We start from the raw sequence: 20,723 nt of genomic DNA, 5'->3' as shown, positions 1-20,723 counted from the left end.
TCCTCTGCTAGCTCAGCGGCCCTTTCAACTGTGTCGACTTTTTCCCTGCCTTGAACCCACAGTTTCACCACTTGGGGAATGCTTCGGTAAAATTGCTCAATGCAAAAACACTCAATGATTTTGTCTCGGCTTTCATAAACCTCGGCTCCTTTTAGCCACTCTAGCAGATTCGTCTTTAGTCCATACGCGAAATCCGGATAGCCCTCGCTATCGTTTTTCATTGCGTTCCTGAAGCGCTGTCGGAAAGCTTCGGCTGACAGCCGGTACCTTTTTAGCAGGCTGGCTTTGTCTTTTTCGTAGTCAGCTGCGTCTTGTGTGCTGTCTCGCTATGACTTCAGCTACTTCACATGGCAAGAGTTCAGAAGCCGTTGCGGCCATGTACTGCGAGCAAAGTTCTCCCTTTCGCAAGTTCTCTCAAAGTTTCCCAGGTACAATCCTATGTCCCTTCCATTTTCATAGGGCTGCATGAATCTGTTCATTCTATATGATTGTACATCGCTTGCTCTTTCAGGAGACCCGGCTCTCGAACTGTCGCCTTTTTTTCGATTTTCGCTTTCAAGCTGCAATCGCTTTAGATTTCTTTCTTCGTTTTCAGCTTCCCACTTTTGCCGTTCTTTCTCTTTTTCCCATTCCGCTTCCCTTTTTCTTTTTTCTTCCTGTACCAAATTCCACGTATCTACCAGCTGATCGTCATCTACGTGCTTTTGAATTGTCTTGCATATTTCAAGTTTTGTAATTTTTCCCTGTACTTCTATTGACAGTTCCTCGCATAACAACAGCAAGTCCGACTTTGACAATCTCATAAGGTCCATGACAACGCTTTCTCCGCTTTGGCAATGCTATCTTCAAAATGTCGTGAGATTACCCTTTCTCAATTGACATACACTTCCCAGTGATTCTAGATTATTCTCTCAAAATCTGAAGCCTGGCGAATCCTATAGCAAAATGCCGAAACGCTTACCGGTTGAGAAATCACGATGTCGCACGGTCCATCCCAGCTGCTGCCAACCAGTTGTTAGGTGTGGGGCTTCTCTCCCGTAGCAGGCCACCGGGGTTGGGGGATTCCGCTTCGATCCCACCGCTGCCACCAGTTGTTAGAGACGAGGGGTCCTTGAGTGAGCTGACTCTTTCAGCGCCGCAGGTCCCTTCTTCGAATGACGTTGTCGGACATGGTTATGAAGGAAACTGTACAGGGGGTTTATTTTACATTATTTACAAAATTTTGGAACCCATTGGAGGGTGATGGGGGAAAGTCGGAGGATCTGAGAAGATCTGAGGATGATCGAGGATTCCTCCCTCATGGCACTCGTCGTCCGGTTTAAAAAGGGTCCGGTCCCTAGCATTCCCCAGGTTCGAGGCGGTCTTCGCCAGGTTGGGCGTGGCCTAACTTGCGTTGTCGTACACACACACACACACACACACCACTTCACATAGGGACACGCCGCCGTCACATGCCTCGCCGGAGAAAAAGGGTGCCGCTGGACAATCGCCCCCCCCCCCACCAGAGAGAGCGTTGTCTTCGCGTCCGAACGACAGTTCTCACGCTCCAGCCGGACACGTCTTCCGGGAAGTCCGAATGGGCGAGGCACCGGCGAGCAGGCATAGTTGAAGGGGTGAGTCACCCCTGCTCGGTTCTGGCAGTTGCTAACTGCCTACGTGCCCCACGGTAGATCGTCCGGGAACAAGGTTTACAAACGGCAGTGGAATCCTCCCTCTCGAATTCAATAAACCTCGCGAGGACCGGCCGTGGGAACCCAGATGCCTATCGCTGTGCAGGGACCCCGGCTGCAGGTGTCCTGGCCGAACACGCAGCTGAATCAGACCACCGGCTGTCGCCAGAAACCTTACAGCGTATTAAGCCATTGTCCCGTCCTCGATCTCCAAGTTAACAGGACCCCTGACCTTCCATCTTCCAATCTATGAGACTAAATACTATTGCCACTCCTTTTCTCGTCAAAACTTTCCTGCATCCAGCAATTAACCGCCTATGTCATGGCCACTCCCCCGTCGTGGGTATGTGCCAACAACTTCTGAGGCCTTCCTTCCTTCCTTCTCAAAGCACGTTCATAAATTTGCGGTCTAATCCGTGCTGCGCCTAGATTATTCCACTGCTGGACTGACCACTGCGCACTGACTCATGTTCTGTTGCCATAAACAAAATACATTTTTTGAGGAAAAGTACTTTTATTCACGCGTGTGCTCGAGGCCGTCGCGCAGGACAGTGAGTAACGGCATCTGGCAACCGAAATAAAAAATTTAGCCCCAGATACCGCATGTTGAGCAACCTCACGGACAAGTGGCGCCACACCGCGATTCTCCTTTGAACGACTGCGCACCGCGCGGCGACGGCAACCCTTGGCGCCGGGCCGCACGCGCTAGAAACTTTACCAGACTAACAATCTTGTGTCTTCGCAATGTCGTTATTGTAGGTAATAATTAAAAAAGTTACAGCTGATTTGCGTAATTCATCAAATGCGAAGTAGATTCGCTAGCACTGCTTAACCCGGCCACCGCAGTGGCTCAGTGGTTATGGCGCTAGACTGCTGACCCAAAAGACGCAGGTTCGATCACGGCCTCGGAGGTCGAATTTCTATGGAGGAAAAATTCTAGAGGCCCGTGTACTCTGCGGTGTCAGTGCACGTTAAAGAACCTCAGGTGGTCGAAATTTCCGGATCCATTCACTATGTCGTCCCTCTTAGCGTGACTTGCTTTTGGAAGTTAAAACCCCATAAACCATTCAAACCAAACTTTCATTAAGCGGCGCTCCGCCTTATCGGCTAACATGCGTCACGCGGTCTCTCTCTCTTTCCCTCTCTCTCCGTTAGCTTGAAGCGCAGAGGAGACGGTGGCGACCCGGCGCCACCGCCGTCTTTTTCACGCTTCAAGCTCTTGGAGAAAGAGCAGTGGCGGCTTGCACGCAGCAAATGAGACAGTCTTATTGGTTCTTAGAAAAGCAAAGGCTCATAGCAAGTTCACTTTGTCGGTGGACGCTTCAAGCGCACCACGAACGCTGACGGAAACAATGAGTCACCAAACATTTAGTCTTGTGCGCTTTGTGGCCGAATGAACGAATACACATTTGTTGGCAGAATTGGTGGTTGGTGGTGGTGGTGAAAAGCCTTTATTGCATGAAAGAGGTGGGGCTCTTTAAAGAGCCCCAAAGTGGGTGGAGTTCTTATTCAAGGACCCCATTGGTCGAAGCCGCCAGCTTAGACTTCATGACCAAAGTCTTTTGGGCCTGAAGTTCCGAACAGCCAAGCAGGGCCGCCTCCCCTTCCTCTCTGGTAGGGTTGGGGTGGGGATGGAGAGCTGAGTTGCGCTGGCAAGCCCAAACCATGTGGTAGGTGTCAGCCACCTCCCCGTAGTGTTTGCACCTGCCAGTGAACGCGGGGTCGAAGTGTTTCAGTACTGCCGGGCACAGCATTGTGTGCGTGAATAATAGGAGTAGGACGCCTTCGTTTGCTTTCCCCAGTCTATTTGCAAGTGGGTGGTAGTGTTGCGGGTGGGGCCCATAGTGCAGGGCTGCAGTGGCCTCTGCTGACTCCTTCGCGCTGGTGAGCAGCGTCTCCTCGTCTTCCAGGGATGCTGATGAATCAGCACTTTTAGGCCTGAAATAAATCGGTGGTGCACGCAGGCACCAGACGGGGTGGTTCCCTAGTTATGGGACCCATATGTTCCCAGCAGCTCCTGGCCCCTGTCCGTCAGTGCGAACTGAATCGGCAGTGCGGGTCTGGATAAAAAGATCTCCCATCGCTCATGAGGTTGTGGACTGGGGGTGTTGGCGGGAAAGAGAGGAAGGGAGTCTTGAGTTCTGTGCGCACTGCCAAGATGTGTAGCAGGGTGCCCTTTTCTTTTTTGCAAAAAGGACAGAGCATATTGTGTTCCGCTGGGTACATGTGGTTCATGAGTACGGGACACGCAGGCGATCCCGCCTGCGCTCGACGCAGGATCGTCTGATGTTGCCTTGTGAGTTTGGGGTGCGGTTCTGGCAGTCTGCACCTTTTCTTTCGATACATCCGGGTAATGTGCCGAAAGCTGGTAACCGGATGAGGTAGCTCTTCCGGCTCGTGCTCGGCCCGGATCGACATTTGTCGGGCATGGTAGATGGCGATGATGTTGCCTGCTAGCTGCGAGTGATCCGGGACCCACACGAGCTCTATGGTTCTTCCCGGAGGCTTACGCTTGGATAGAATGGCTCGGGCTGCGGAGGAGATTACCTCCTTCCAGAAGCTTCCGTAGGCTTTGAGTCGGTGACCACTGTGTCCGTGCTCGGCTGTGCGAGTGAAATGGTCACGTCCGCTTCTTCGGCAACTGCGGGGTCTGTTGTCTTCAGGGACGCGCTGATGATCAGCCTGTCTTTTGTCGTAGCCACCACCGCTGCACGGTCAATGTGTTTTCGGAGCGAGGCGTCCGCGTAGCGGGATCTGGGGTTTTCTTCCAGCTTCCCGGCTACGGCATTGGCCCGCGCAGTGCGCCTCTCGTCGTTTTTGCCAGGCGTCATGTTCCGGGGAAGGGGTTTGGTTTGATGAGTACTGGCTCGATCTGCCATCCTATCTTGCGTAGGATGGCTCCTCCGCGTTCCGTGTGACTGCGCCGGAATCTACAATTAGAGAGGTGGGCTTCGATGAGCTCCTCTACCGTGTCGTGCGAGCCTATGTCTAGCAGTCTTTGCGTAGACGAGTATATGGGCATGCCCAGTTGCTGCTTCGTTGCATTACGAAGCATCGTGGAGTGTGTGACCGGCCCCGTTGTTTCGAGGCACTACGGCGGGGTCCGCCTGCAGGACCTCTCTTGTCTCGGTTCCTTCTCCCGGCGTCTTCTTCCTCCGCTCGGCCCCGTTCCCAGCGCCGCTGGCGGATGACGTAGGGCGTCTTGAAGCGGGCTTTGCAGGACTTGTCCTCGGTCAGGTTTTTGCCTCCGCACAGGCCACACTTCGGGACACATCCGTGGTCTTTGGCGGGGTTGGAGATTCCGCACCCTCGGCAGATCATGTTCGTAGAATCCGGGCACACGTTCATTCTGTGGCCCACTCTTCCGCACGCATAGCATACGTTGATTTGTTTTCTGTAAAACGTGCGCTCCGCGAGCAGGTTACCGTATCTCTCGTAATTGGGTACATTGTGCCCCTCGAATGAAATGACGACTGATCGGGTCTTACCGATTCGGTTTGCCTGTAGGGCCGTTCGGTTATGCTTGTGCGTAACATTGTCCTGAACCTCCTGAGCCGTATCCTCGAGCGGGATGCCCCTTATGACACCCTTCATCGTGCCAGGGGTGGGCTTCGTATCGTGCGCCGTTTCGCGTATGTCATCCTTCCTACTGCAACGTATCGGTCGAAGTGCTCTCTCTTGCAGGTGCCTACCACGGCGGTTTTCTGCTGGAGGTTGGGGCACACGATGTCCTCATTTGCTTCATTGGCGAGGATCTGTGCCGCCGCCGCAGTTGCACGACTGAGTTCAACGTGAGTCACGTCGCTCAGGTGGAGCCCGCCTTGTGGTCGTAACACGATCTTTATGCCGCCGCGCGGGAAGTCTGGCATACGCGCGTCCTTCAACAATTTACCCTTGTTTACACGTTTCGTTCTTGAGTTACGTGTATCGCTGCCAGCGGCGCCACCGCCGAGGTTGTTGCTTCGGCTCTTGACATCAGCCATAGCCTTGGCGCCATCTTGCCTCGTCTGAAGTACGGGATTTAGGCCTAGCTTCCCCATGCATTTGGGCCTGACTCTCCCACCAGCAGTTTTCCAGTCTTGCGATCTTGTGCACTGATCCGGCGAAATTTCGATGCCGTCCGCCTCTACAGGCATAGCGCTAATCATCTTAGGTCAATTCTCGCTTGCGTAATCACCGATGGTTCGATGTTCCGCTGGCGGCTTCACCGAAGCTCGGGCAGGGCCTACCGCTCTCCCGGCCAAGGCCGAAATTGACGATAGGCCCAGCGTCGGACGCTCCTTTCGACACTCAAAAGTCCTCTTAATTCGGAAAAAGCGGTCCCCTACCTCAAAATTTGGGTTCCCGGTGGTCCACACAACTCCATGCACCCGGTCGATGCACTTTCATTAAGGTGCGACTAAAAAAACCGGCATTTCAAAGAAAAACAGAGACCAGGTGAGATGGGTCCGCTCGCTCCGCCGGATGCTGGTAGGGAGAGCTGGCCAGCTTCACCTCCCATTGCTGCAACGCCGCATCAGGCGGTTTCAGGTATTTGGGATTGTGTGGACATGTCCATGTTGTATGAGTGAAAGTGCAGGTGTCGCCACACGAAGGGCATGCACCAGGCGGTCGAAATCATTCAGAGTCCTCCACTAACCCGCCGCGGTGGCTCAGTGGTTAGGGCGCTCGACTACTGATCCGGAGTTCCCGGATTCGAACCCGACCGCGGCGGCTGCGTTTTTAAGGAGGCAAAACGCTAAGGCGCCCGTGTGCTGTTCGATGTCAGTGCACGTTAAAGATCCCGAGGTTGTCGAAATTATTCCGGAGCCGTCCACTACGGCACCTCTTTCTTCCTGTCTTCTTTAACCCCCTCCTTTATCCTTTCCCTTACGGCGCGGTTCAGGTGTCCAACGATATTTGGGACAGACACTGCACATTTCCTTCCCCCAAACCCAATTATTATTATTATAGTCCTCTACTACGGCTCATTTTTTTCTCTACTCTTTAATTTCTTCTGTCGCTCCTACCTTCAGTTTTTAGCCGCCGCGGTGGCTGAGTGGTTATGGCGCTCGGCTGCCGGCCCGAAACACGCGGGTTCGATCCCGGCAGCGGCGGTCGAATTTCGATGGAGGCGAAATTCTAGAGACTCGTGTGCTGTGCGATGTCAGTGCACGTTAAAGAACCCCAGGTGGTCGGAATTTCCGGAGCCCTTCACTACGGCGTCTCTCTAGCCTGAGTCGCTTTGGGACGTTAAACCCCCTAAACCAAAACAAACCTACCTTCAGTTCATCATTTCCCGCGCAATGCAGTTGAAGTGTCCACCAGCAGTTACACAGTTACTTTGACTTCGTTGCGCATATACAATTATCTGTTTTCTAGGAAGTAATGGATATTGAACCTTTGTCCGTAAAGTTCCGAGACTGATTCTATTAAAGGTGTTATGAAAAGAAAATGAAGCCGACCGGTTGTAATTTTCATTGATTCAATATTGGACATGCCGACTCCGAAGTATTTCAGCGCAATATTGAGTCGGAATTTAATAAAGCCCGTAAGAAATCGTTGCCTTTTTACGCTCGTGAAACGACCATGCGACGCCGTCGGCTGACATAAGCACTACCCAACTACGTCACCTTAAGACGCTTAGAAACTTAGATATATCTTTCAGTTTCGTTTACCCCAAAATAATAGACCCATATGAAAGTTAGAAAGCGAAAAAAATTCTGGCAATTATTTGCACACGGAGTTTTACCTCGGCAAAGAACAGCACGTGCTGCTAGATTGGTCATTGACCTGGGATCAGTTTCGGTTTTGGTTATGCTTCTCCGGCCTCCGTGGGGTCTTTCGTTCACATGAACACGATATCTGGGGGTTCAGTCAGGGCATAGCGTTGAGCAAGGTCGGCCGAACTTACGATTCTCCGTTTACATGCGCTCGATACGAGTGGGTCAACTCTCGTGGCGCGCCCTGCGAGGTGCGACTACACGAGTTGTCAACCGGCTCCCGCTTCTGTCCTTACCTGTAAAAAAATGTTTTCTGAAACCTAAGCTTGAAGATTATGTGTATTTTGCAGAGGAGGCTGCTTGTCAACGCACCCTTTGGGCTGAGTGGAAGGGTCCAGTCCAGTCCGACACGACTCGCGGCGTTTGCACGAACCCAATAATAGATTTGTGACCAGACAACTCGATCCAACCCAGACCTCCGGCTGCTCGCTACAGTAGCTCGCTGCTCTGTGTCGTGGCAGCTCTAGGCTGTGGTTTTCAGCGTGTTATCAGGGTTTCAGTGCACGCCATGCCAACTGTGTGTCTTGTGAGACAGTGCCGCACGACTTACCAGAATGGAAGCAATGTTAGATTTCACAAGTTGCCCGGAGACCCGCAGCGAAGAGCCGTGTGGCTTCAAGCAATTAACCGCGATATGACAGTCAGACCGGGTTCGTGTGCTTCGAGCACTTTCTACCGGGCGACTACGAAACAAACCTGGATGTCCTTCGAAGCCTCGGTATGGATTTGAAGAGCGCTCGCCTCAAGCGAGACGCCGTTCCGGCGAAAAACCTCTCCCAAAAAAGCGGAAAAGGTCAGGGGTAAGCTCGCGAGATGAAAATGATCAACTTTATTACAGTTTATTGTCCTTTCTTTCGGTTGCTAATAGCTTTTCTTTTTCAGGAACTACCCGAACCGCAGGATGTGGAAGTAGTTTTGACAGCCGAAGAGGCGCAAACTTCGCCTCAAATGGTTGACAGCTGCACACCCCAAGAAATACCTTCACTGTTGCCTGCCAGACTGACGGCTGTGATGTACGAACACGATGTAATATTTTCCTTGCAGCAGTGGCGCGCTCGTGTTCTACCCACATTCCACAAGAATAAATTGTGTCGCAATAATTTTGTCGTGGTTTAGGAAGAGGGAAGGACCACTAGTAGATGCATTCATTTATTCACTGGTACCACTGAACGCTTGAAAAACTCTGGCGGAGGCATTCGTGTTGTGTCAGTTGCAATCTGGGGAAGTTCTGGGATGATGTGTAAAATCATTCTCTGGGCCTCCGAAGAAGGCCATCATGTATTTCACATGCAGGTAGTGATAGTACAGTATTGTCCGTTTTTATCGGGAAGACTTTCAGAAGTTTCGCCGCTTCAAGCGCTGGCTCATTTGCGATGAAACTGCACACAGAGCTTGCGTATTATAGTAAATTTGTATCGTAGTAAGTTTGACAACGGTACTTACTTAGTTGATCCGTGCATGATGCGAAAACGTAATCGTCTTTGTAGAGATCGCCGAACCAAAACCCGCAGACGACGTTTTTTTCGCTGAAGGGCGGCAGTTGCACCATCTGTTTTCGGCAGTCGAAAGCGTCATTACAAGGCCGCCGAGGCGAGCGTTGCAAGAAGCGCGGGCCCTTTGAATATGCCGTTCCGGCCGTTTTGTCTGCTTCAACTGAAGCGCTTATAACATTTTCGACTAATTGAGCGGAAACAAATATCAGAACAACTGATTTAACGAGGCTTTACTTTTCAAGGAATATTGTTGCAACGCCCGCCTCGAGAGCCTTGTCGTTACGCTTTCTACTGCCGAAAACAGATGGCGACACTGCCGCACTACAGCGAAAAAACGTCGTCTGCGAGTTTTGGTTCGCCGATCTCTACGTAGACGATTACGTTTTCGCATCATGCACGGCTCATCTCAGTAAGTACTGTTGTCAAACATGCTACGATACAAACGTTACCATAATACGCAAGCTCTGTGTGCAGGTTCACCGCAAATGAGCCAGCGGTTGAGGTGGGGAAATTTTTGAATCTCTTCACGATAAAAGCGCACAATACTGTGATGACCCCCATAATGCGCAGGTCCACACGGGACGGAGAGGCAAAGAGACACCGTATGGCTCAGTTTAAACAAACAGGTATATTCAATAATTACACATGATTAAGGTTATACATCAGAGGCTAGGGCGTCCGAGCTTACGTGCCGACGACTTCTTGGGGGCGATGGAGTGGCTCCGGAGTTGGGCTCGAGCGGTTGCTGGCAGAAGCTGCACGCCGACGGGCTTCGGCGCTGAAGGCCCTCTTGGCGAACGATGTCGTCCTGAGCGTGCTTGCAGTAGAATTTCAATAGTCGTCCGTTTCTTCGAGGATGGTTCACAAACCCTTCCTCCAGTGTCGCCCGGCCCGGAAGATGAACAGGAGGCGAGCTTGTAGATGATGACAGCAGAGCACAATTTTACAACATACATATACAGAGAGCCAAACTGGAAAAAGCAGAACTGAATCTACAAAAGAACGAACTTTGCACCACTTCACTCATCGACCGGGCAGGCCAGTGCCTAAGCAGCATCACATCACATGCCAAGCATGGAGCCCCAGCTCAGACTGAACTGCATCCGTTTACATGCGCTTTTAAGCACTTGATTAACAAAGGACTAAGGGCGGTCATTTCCAGTGGCCCGCCCAAAGCATCAATTCTCCAATCCAAAATAACATGCGAGATGGGGACCACCCCTTGGGCTGGGCTTAGCCTCGACCCCAGAGTCTGTTAACAATACAAACTAAATAAACAACAAAAACGCCACCACTCTCTCTCAAGTGAGAGTATACACAGGCTCTCTCTTCGGAGCTAATTCACTAGCGCCTGTCTTTCCACATTCTTGGCGAGTACTGCCTGTCCGCCATGAGAGGTGTCCGTCGCGGCCCTTCTGGGAAGCTGTGGGTGCCTTCCCGGCGATAGCCCACGACAAAGGGGGGGAGGGAAAGAATGTCGTCTTCGCGGTTTCGCATAGCGTCGGCTGTGGTACGGCGCGCTCTGGCCCGCTGACAGCTCCCCTGTCCTGGAATGCAACCGGAAATTGGGGAGGACAAAGCCTGTTTCTCCGGGGCGGCGGCGGGACCGGTTTTTCCGGTCGTCACTCAAAGAGCATGGCTGGGCAATTGATGATGCCGCTGTCACGGTTCCCCGTCTACGCCGCGCCGTCGAACGTGGATCCTCGTATCACACACGGAATGTCACACTCGCTCACCCTCCAGAAGAATGTTCTCCGAACATTTGAGTCCACGCAGCTCCCCTTGTCTTTCTAAATCGCCTCGCACAGTGCGTCCGACAAAACACTTTTCGCTGCACTCAACACCACTGCACAACACCATATGCCTCCGTTGTCAATACTGGCGTCTCCAGGGGCAGCACTGATCTTCTTTTACAGATAAACATGAAACTCAGCACCCAAGCCTCTCCTTTCTAGTCCAAACTGGACGAAAATAAATTTACCACAGTTACAAAGGAGCTCCCACTTCTAGCACGATCACGGCACAGACAAAAATATAGATAACGAAAGGAAGTAGGGCTGGTTCTGCATGCGCTCCGCATGCTCTCCTGTGCAGGTGTTACTTAATGACAGAAAGGTTTAACTACCAACTCCGATAACTTAACACATAAGCACATAGCAATGTTATGAGCTGCGGCATTACACAATTCTAACCAGTTCACAACTCCGCTCTGTTTACGCCATTAGTCCGACTTAGCTTTCCGATTTCGCAGCGGATATCGGCCTTCATGAGTCATACTAAATAAGTCTGTGCCCCTTTGTCTGCTTTGGGACTTGCGAGGGCTCGTGGCAGGAGCCTCTCCTGGCGTTATCTGCGCGGCAACCTCGCGCGCTTCTTCTTCTAGCAATGCATGAAGTAAATCCGGTGGCATTCCGGCCGTCACCTCGGGCGCCTGCCGAACAAATGCAGGAGAGGGCGTTTCTTGCGAACTATCTGCGCGCTCCGCTTCACTTCTGTCCCCATCAAAATCCGCGCTTTCCCTTTCCTCATTTCGTGAATACTGAACCGGTGCCGACTTGAGGCGATTTGCGTGTATCCTTATCAAACGCCGGTTCACGTCTCGGACTCTGAAGTTTACCGGAGAAAGCTTCTCGACAACCTCGCACGGTCCTCTCCACTTCGTCTGGAACTTACGAGCTAGCCCAATCTGCCTTTGGCAGTTTTCAATGTACACGCTGTCCCCCACATCAAACGGCGCGTCTCTAGCACTGCGATCGTGCACCTCCTTCCTGCGCTTCGCCGCTTTCTTTAAGGACTCCTTTGCGATGTCCCTCGCCACTTGCAAGCGCGATTCTAGCTCAACCTTATAGTCGTCCAGTGAAGCGTATGGGACACGACGGGGGCCCTCTGGCACTTCACTAGGCTGGTCCGGGTCTCGGCCGTAGAGAAGAAAGAATGGCGATTCGCCCGTGCTCTCGTGTGCTGCGGAATTGTAGGCAAACATTGCATACGGGAGCCACAAGTCCCAGTCCCGCTGGTCGCGCGAAACAAAATGCGACAGGAACCCGGCCACGGTTTGGTTCAGTCGCTCCACCGCGCCGTTGCAAGCCGGATGGTACGGTGTTGTCTGCTTCTTAGCGATCTTAAGCAGCTCGCAAACTCTCCTCATTAGCTGCGACACGAAGTTCGTTCCCCGATCTGTCAAGAGTTGCCTCGGGGGTCCATGTCGGAGCACGATCTGTTCGACAAATGCTCTTGCAACCGTGTCTGCCTTCTGATCTGGGAGTGCTACCGCTTCCGCGTATTTTGAAAGGTGGTCGACAAATACTAAAATGTACTTGTTTCCGGAAGTGGTCGTGGGCAATGGGCCCATTATGTCCATACCTGTCCGCTCGAAGGGAGCCGAAACCTCAGGGAACGGCTGAATTGGAGCTGGTCTTCGTCCCTTGGGTGTTTTTCTTTCGAGACAGGAATGACACTTCGCACAGTAGTCTCTAACATCCTGTCGCATGCCACTCCAAAAGTACAAACGCTCCACACGCCTGCGTGTCTTCGCTACGCCAAAATGACCGGCGCATGGCGCATCGTGAAACGCGCGAAGAACCCTTTCTGTCCACGACCGAGGTATGACGACTCTCTCCCAAGCGGTTTTCTCTGGTCTCCCTTTCCTGGTTGGCCTCGTTCGCCGACACAGGGTGCCGTCTTTGTCAATGAAATAACCTAGCTGTTCGGGATGAGACGGTGCGCCCTTTAAGCTTTCAATTATTCGCTTCAGGTCAGGATCTTTGCACTGCTCTGTGCGTAATTCGGCGGGGTCGACTACGGGGACAAACTCTTCTATAGCTGCCACGGCAGCTGTGCGGCTGAGTGCATCAGCATTCAGATGTGTCTTTCCTGACTTGTGCTCAACTTCAAAGCAGTATTCCTGCAGGTGTAGATTCCATCTAGCGAGTCGCGAGCTAGGGTCCCTGACACTCATCACCCATTTCAGAGGATGGCAGTCTGTGACTAGCTTGAATTTGCGGCCGTAAAGGTAGCATCTGAAGTGCTTTACTGCCCAGACAACGGCGAGGCACTCCCTTTCCGTAGCTCCGTACTTTTGCTCTGTGGGGCTCAACTGTCGGCTAGCAAAAGCAACGGGATGTTCTTTGCCCTCGATAACCTGAGATAGCACGGCACCAACTGCGAACTTTGACGCATCTGTGGCCATAACGAAGGGCAAACTAAAATCCGGGTGGCGTAACAGCGGTGCACTCATTAGCTTCCTTTTCAGGGCCCCAAAAGCATTCTCCGCGTTTTCGTCCCAACGAAAGGCGACATTTTTGGCTGTTAAGGCGGTGAGCGGCTTAGCGAGCTTGGCGAACTCCTCTATGTGCCTTCGGTAGTAACCGATCAGGCCGAGAAACTGCCGGACCTGGCGGACGCTAGTCGGGGATGGAAAATCCGAGACACACCTTAGTTTCTCAGGGTCCGGTCGCACGCCGTCAGCTGAAACAACGTGCCCGAGGTATTTCACCTCGTTTTTGAGGAATTGGCACTTAGAGGGCTTCAGTTTGAGACCCGCTGCTCTTAGTCGCACCAAAACCTGCTCAATATCGCGCAAATGGTTATCAAAACTGCCACTGTATATGATAATGTCATCCATATACACGAAGCACAGCCTCCCCAGAAGACCTGCCAGGATAACATCAGCGGTTCTCTGCCAGACAGCAGGGCTGTTGGCCAGACCCATCGGCATTCTTTTCCATTCATAGTGCCCTGAGGGCGTGTTGAATGCCGTTTTCTCGGCATCTGCCGGATCCATTGCTATCTGCCAGAATCCCGCCGCCATGTCCACTACCGTGAAGTACCTGGCAGAGCCCAGCTGAGAAAGCGTCTCCTGTATATTGGGGATGGGGTATGGATCGATGCGAGTTACGGCATTTAGTTTGCGGTAGTCCACAACCAATCGATACGAGCCATCTGGCTTTTCCACCAATAGTGCTGGTGCTCCCCAGGGTGACTTTGAGTGTTCGACAATGCCGCGATCAATCAGGTCCTGCACCTGCCGCTCCATCTCCTCACGTTGAGAGTAAGGAATCCTGTACGCACGCTGGTAAACGGGCGATGAAGTGCCGGTTTCTATCCTGTGCTTTATAACGCCACAGCAGCCCAAATCCAGGTTGGACGCGGCGAATACCTCCGAGTAGTCGTTCAGCAAACCAGCCAGAGCCTCCCTCTCCCTGGATTTTACGTGAGAAAGATCGAACGACACCTTTGGAGCAGCCGAAGGACTAGCATGCTCTACAGTTGCGAGTACCGTATCGGTGGGCTCACGTTGCTCTATCGCAGAGGTGAAGAAAGCCAATGTTTTGTTCTTGGGAAGGCTCAGTGGCTGCTGGCTACAGTTAACCACCCGTAGGGGCACTCTGTGGGCGTCATTAACTGTCACGAGGCACGCGGCTGCCTTCAGGCCATTGCTGAGAGAGTCGACCGGCTCAAGCACTCCCACGGCGCCGCTCTCTACATCTGAAGGCACAAACGCGTACAAAATGTGCTCCGACCAAGGAAGGACGACCGCCTCCTCGACCAGCCGGACGGCAACCCGCGAATATACCTTCTCCAATGATCCCACTGTTTGACGGGTGTCAATATCGGTAATGCGAATCTCAGCCCCTCTCCTGTTCAAAAACGGAACTTTTGAGCCGCCCGCATTAACCTCTTCCTCAGAGAATGAGACTACTACCTTCCCTTTTCTCAGAAAATCCTGCCCTAATATACCTGACACTCCGTTTGGCAGAGACACCGTGTCCGGGCATACGTAGCAGGGGTGCTCCAATGCAATTCCGCCGAGAGAGAAGTGTAACCGGTAGAGTCCATTTATGCCAAGAGGATCCCCCGTTATGCCTACAAATTTGGTTGCCATACCACCAGACGCTTCCAACACCTCGCGGTCCCCCTTCCTTCGAAGCGTGTTAAAACTGCTCTCCTTAAGCAATGTCACCTTTGACCCCGTATCTATCAACAATTCCATACAACAACCATTTAACTTGCAACGCACAACAGGGCATGCCTCGTCGGCCACACAAACTACCACCACCTCATCATCTACTGCTCCCTCCCCACGCTCCTCAGGCTGGGGAGGACTAACTAGTTTTTTGACTCGGTATCTGGAGCCCCGCTGTAGGCTTGCTTAGGGCGTGTCTCGCCTGCTTCTCTTTGTGGCTCCCCACGGCGCACGTTTTGGCAGAACCTGGCGATGTGTCCGCGACCCTGGCAAGCGAAGCATACGATTTCTTCAAAATCTCGCATACCGCGCCTGTAGCTTTGTGGCGGTCTCCGGTTTCCAGCGAATGGGCGCTGTTGAGCGCGCGCTTCAACCTGGCATTCTACCTGCTGAGATAGCAGCTGTTCTAAGCGATCTAACCGCTCTGTCAAGAGAGCAACCTCAGGGTTGAGCACCGCTCTCTCTATGGCGCGTACTCTCGCTGCGGCTGTCGTTAACGCCTCATTTTGTTCCTCATCCAATGCGGCCTCCACGGCTTGGCCGAAATTGCTCGGCTTGCGCGAGAGCACGAACCGGCGCACGGGGTCTTGCAGACCAGCCACGAACAAAGCGGTCATTTCCTCTTTAAGTATATCCTCCGCGTATTTCTTCTTAAGCTGGTCTCCTTCCTCCTCCCTGCTTAACGTATCGCGCGCTAAGCGCTGAAGCCGCGACGCAAACGTTCGCACGTCCTCCCCTACCATCTGTCCGGCGTCACGGAACCTCTGTACTCGCACGTGACGTGGTTCAGTGTCAAAATGCTCAAACGCGAGCTTCTTAAATTCCGCAAATGATTTTGTGGATTTTACTTTTTCGTCTCGCCATGCAAAATCATGAGCAGCTCCTGCCATCTTACACCTCGCCATTCCCAGCATTTGAGCATCGGACCATCCCCCCATTTTCCCAATCTCTTCTAGCATGGAAAAGAAATCGCAGATTGGAACCCCTGTCTTATCTCCCGTAAACGTCGGAATGACGCTTCCTAATGCCAGCATGCTTGCTCCGAGCGACGGCTGTGGAGTGGGAGCTCCCTCAGATACAGTCATTTTTTTTTTTCAAGCCCTCCAGTGCCTCAAGCCTCTCAAATGGGGGTAAAAGTCCCACAATCAGTCCCGTGATTCCCTTTTGATTACAATTTTGAAGTCATGAATGTCACAGCATTCAGAGGACATTTGCTTTTGAGACCCCACTTCTGACACCAGTGTGATGACCCCCATAATGCGCAGGTCCACACGGGACGGAGAGGCAAAGAGACACCGTATGGCTCAGTTTAAACAAACAGGTATATTCAATAATTACACATGATTAAGGTTATACATCAGAGGCTAGGGCGTCCGAGCTTACGTGCCGACGACTTCTTGGGGGCGATGGAGTGGCTCCGGAGTTGGGCTCGAGCGGTTGCTGGCAGAAGCTGCACGCCGACGGGCTTCGGCGCTGAAGGCCCTCTTGGCGAACGATGTCGTCCTGAGCGTGCTTGCAGTAGAATTTCAATAGTCGTCCGTTTCTTCGAGGATGGTTCACAAACCCTTCCTCCAGTGTCGCCCGGCCCGGAAGATGAACAGGAGGCGAGCTTGTAGATGATGACAGCAGAGCACAATTTTACAACATACATATACAGAGAGCCAAACTGGAAAAAGCAGAACTGAATCTACAAAAGAACGAACTTTGCACCACTTCACTCATCGACCGGGCAGGCCAGTGCCTAAGCAGCATCACATCACATGCCAAGCATGGAGCCCCAGCTCAGACTGAACTGCATCCGTTTACATGCGCTTTTAAGCACTTGATTAACAAAGGACTAAGGGCGGTCATTTCCAGTGGCCCGCCCAAAGCATCAATTCTCCAATCCAAAATAACATGCGAGATGGGGACCACCCCTTGGGCTGGGCTTAGCCTCGACCCCAGAGTCTGTTAACAATACAAACTAAATAAACAACAAAAACGCCACCACTCTCTCTCAAGTGAGAGTATACACAGGCTCTCTCTTCGGAGCTAATTCACTAGCGCCTGTCTTTCCACATTCTTGGCGAGTACTGCCTGTCCGCCATGACAGGTGTCCGTCGCGGCCCTTCTGGGAAGCTGTGGGTGCCTTCCCGGCGATAGCCCACGACAAAGGGGGGGAGGGAAAGAATGTCGTCTTCGCGGTTTCGCATAGCGTCGGCTGTGGTACGGCGCGCTCTGGCCCGCTGACAGCTCCCCTGTCCTGGAATGCAACCGGAAATTGGGGAGGACAAAGCCTGTTTCTCCGGGGCGGCGGCGGGACCGGTTTTTCCGGTCGTCACTCAAAGAGCATGGCTGGGCAATTGATGATGCCGCTGTCACGGTTCCCCGTCTACGCCGCGCCGTCGAACGTGGATCCTCGTATCACACACGGAATGTCACAATACTGTATAGCCGATATCAAGTTTGGCAGTCACATGCCTATTAGATGATAATAAGGCGTCCATAACTATGCGATATTAACGTATAAACAAAGAGCTCTTGGCATTGCATGAGTTTCATTTTCTTCATTAACTTTCAGATGCACAGGTGAACCTCCACATTTCCCTGAGAAAGGATATGCACGTGCAGACAGATGCCGGGCAGACCACAAGCACGCACTGTGAAGCTTGCACCAATACAAGCGCTGCTCCAACCTCCACAGCACCAACAGTTTCTTCTCCTCTACCACCCTCTTCCTCCCAAACAGTCCCCTCTATACCAATTGATGGTCGAGCACCGTCTTCCATCTCATTCGCTCCACAACAGTCATCCAGTCCCATAGAATCCGACGCCTCAGACTTTGAAGAAGAGGAGAATAACACTCTGCAGACCTCGGAGTTTTTCCATCACTTAACGAAACCTTCACTGCGTAATATTTACGACTTAATACGGACCCCTTTAGCATGTCCACTGAATGCCGTTTAATTATGATGGCGTGACTAAAAATCAGGTCAATCATTTAGTAGATAGAAGAGCACATAATTAAGGATGTCCTCCCCTTTCTTGGGCAGGGGCAGATATGAGTATTGTACTGTCTGCGCTCGCATAATTGTCTTGTGGTGGTGCACATGTCCTCTCTACAGCTGGCCAACTTCGCACCCTATGAATATTCATAAAGCAGCTCTTGATCTACTGAAATGCTTCCGCAATATTCAATGGCACAAGCAGCTGCTCATCATGTAGCATCAATGAAACAAAAAATCTTGCGAGCTTTGCAAACCTGTCATAACATTACTTACAAGCAAAAAAAATGCACAGCATGCAAAAATGTGCACTACAACACAGAAGACGGAGTGTCGGTGTGGGCAGCTGTTACATTTACTGCTCTTTATTGCGGTTAAATTCTAGGTTCCAGTTATCTCAGCAGCATCACATGACAATTTAACCATTGCAACTCACTTTACATTATTCAGAGTTGACTCTAGCACTGAGGAAGTCCTTCCACAGGATGATTGAAAATTTATCATATTTGAAAGTTGCCTCAAGGAACTATCTCAAGTGTGCCGAAAATGCTTTTCCGCTTGCAAAAGTGTGAGTCGTGTGTCTGGAACTTGGCTGCAAATACAGACACTGTGTGCAAACCACCACTCCCTCACTTGGTCAAGCCAACCCATGATCAACGGCAAGGCGGCAGGCAACGTGCTGATGTCAGCAGCTATGTTTTCTGGCACCAGTCCCACCTCAGTGCTCCGGATGTTCAACTATGTTAACGTGCAGGTGTTCACGTTACGAACATTTTACAACTACCAACGAGGCTACCTGCTTCCTGCGATCGACAAGGTAGGAGAAAGGTTGTGCATTGCAAAATGAAGAATTGCTGAACCAATATTTCACAATTACTTACTTCAGTTGAACAGTAAGTCATCGAGTAAGTCATCATTTTGAGTGAAAGCACTGGAAAACTTGATCACTCTACCTTGCTTTTAATAATATCGAACAACCTCTCATGAGCTGATCCCCCTCTCGGGTGAAGACTCTGGGTCTTCCCATGTGCCTGTCAGTATCAAAACCCCTCTCGTTTTAAAATACACAAGGTTCTATCTGTATGTGGTGATGTAATATCTGGTCTGTGAGGCATGTGTTCTGGAGGGTCCACATACTATCGCGATCAAAAGTGTACGGGACACGAGTATGTGGAAAAAAATTTTTGCGGCTCTCGGTCGCCTGCAATGTGTCACGGTATGTGGGGGCAAGTATGCTCTATACCCTGGCAGCAATACCACGCGGCTGCCTCACGAGACAGAGCTGCAATAAACTTTTTTCGAGAATACGTGTCCCATAATATTTTGATCGTGAATTTAGATAAAAGGACCATGAAATGATTATCTTACTGAGTGACCTCAAAGCAGCTTGATTTTCCAAACGACGCAGCAACAGCTATTCACTTTCTATTCACTGCACTCACATTTGTAGAAAAAAAGGTAGAAAATTCCAGGCACCTTTTCTCCTCAACTCTCCAGTGAATGAGGCGGCCCAAGCCGTCATTACAGTGACAAGTCCTGAAGTCGACAGTGCACATGCGGAACGCAAGTAGCACCAGATGAGGACAATAGTCAAAATAAAAGAGCAACGCTGTTAGCAGCATCTGCTGCAAAGTAAATGAAGCAATTAAAGTTGTTCACGCATGCGTACCGCACTGTCCAGACATTTCTATATGTCCCATTTTATTCAACTCTCTATAACACATCAATTGCTTCTGGTTACGAATTACAATGTTTCTTCACCCTCCTATCTTAAATAGGGAAGAGTTCTGAAAAGAGGTTCTCGAAATCGTTTCATGGTACATGTCAAGGACAGAAGAAAAAAAGCAGCGTAATAGTGTTCTGCGTTTATGTGATGTTTGAAAACTGCACCTTTGTAGTACCAGATCTGGCAACAACAACCGGAGGAGGTTGTTTCGCCAGTTGGAAGGTTGTACTGTGGACTTGGCTGGCGACGGACGCTGCGATTCTCTAGGATTCAGTGCAAAATTTGTAACCTACTCTCTGCACGTTGCCCAGCTGAACAAAATTCTTCACTTCGAGCAAGTGCAAGTCGGGGAGGTAGGTCACAGTTTTTTAACAAGTGGCTTTGTGATGTAACTTAGCTTTTTTCTCGACAAAAGTGTGCAGATGTAAAATCAAGAACCTCCATGGAGAAGTTCGCATTTCTGAAGAGCCTCAACATGGTGAAGGAGCGGGGCCCCAAGGTGATGTCAGTCACAACTGACCGGCACGGCCAAGTCACTAAGTACATGCGGACGCAGGAGCCCACCATCCGGCACTACTTTGATTGTTGGTATATCTCGAAAGGTATCACCGAATGAACATATCTGACATTCATTGCCATGTTTCGCAGAAAAGAGTGCTTCCTGCGTGATGTTTTGTAGAATGTGGCGAAATTTTAGACTAAATTTCATTGTTCCAAGCAGACTTTAATACAAGAAAAGCGGGGCAGACAGCAAAATTGCAGTAAATACAGTGAAGCAGTGGGAGAGGTTCCTGAATTTCAAGAGGCAAGAATATGGGGGAAAGTTTTATCTGTTTGCTGTCCTTTCTGGCTGTCTTTTATGTGAATGACTATGAGGGAAAGGCCTGCCATGCATGCGCAGGTTGCGGATAAGCACTGTGGTGTGAAACCAGATTCCTTGAGTTCTGGAGGCGAGAGGAAGGAAGGCGGGTGTTTTGGGGTGGAAGCTCAAGAGCCAGATTAACACATAATGATTGAATTATTAATCTTCATTAATTATTACACCTCCATTCCAGACATCAAGAAGAAGCTGGCGGTCCATGCAAAACAAACTGGATGCAGTGTACTGGAGATACGGATTCAG

At 51.2% G+C, this 20,723-nt stretch overlaps 1 pseudogene; it reads left to right on the top strand.

The window, feature by feature from the left end:
- Nucleotides 1-4,191: 4,191 nt before the first annotated feature.
- LOC144118627 (uncharacterized) lies at nt 4,192-20,216 on the top strand (annotated as a pseudogene).
- Nucleotides 20,217-20,723: the final 507 nt, after the last annotated feature.

Source organism: Amblyomma americanum, chromosome 2 (assembly GCF_052857255.1).
Source record: "Amblyomma americanum isolate KBUSLIRL-KWMA chromosome 2, ASM5285725v1, whole genome shotgun sequence".
Taxonomy (NCBI): domain Eukaryota; kingdom Metazoa; phylum Arthropoda; class Arachnida; order Ixodida; family Ixodidae; genus Amblyomma; species Amblyomma americanum.
This window is presented reverse-complemented; position numbering and strand designations above follow the sequence as displayed.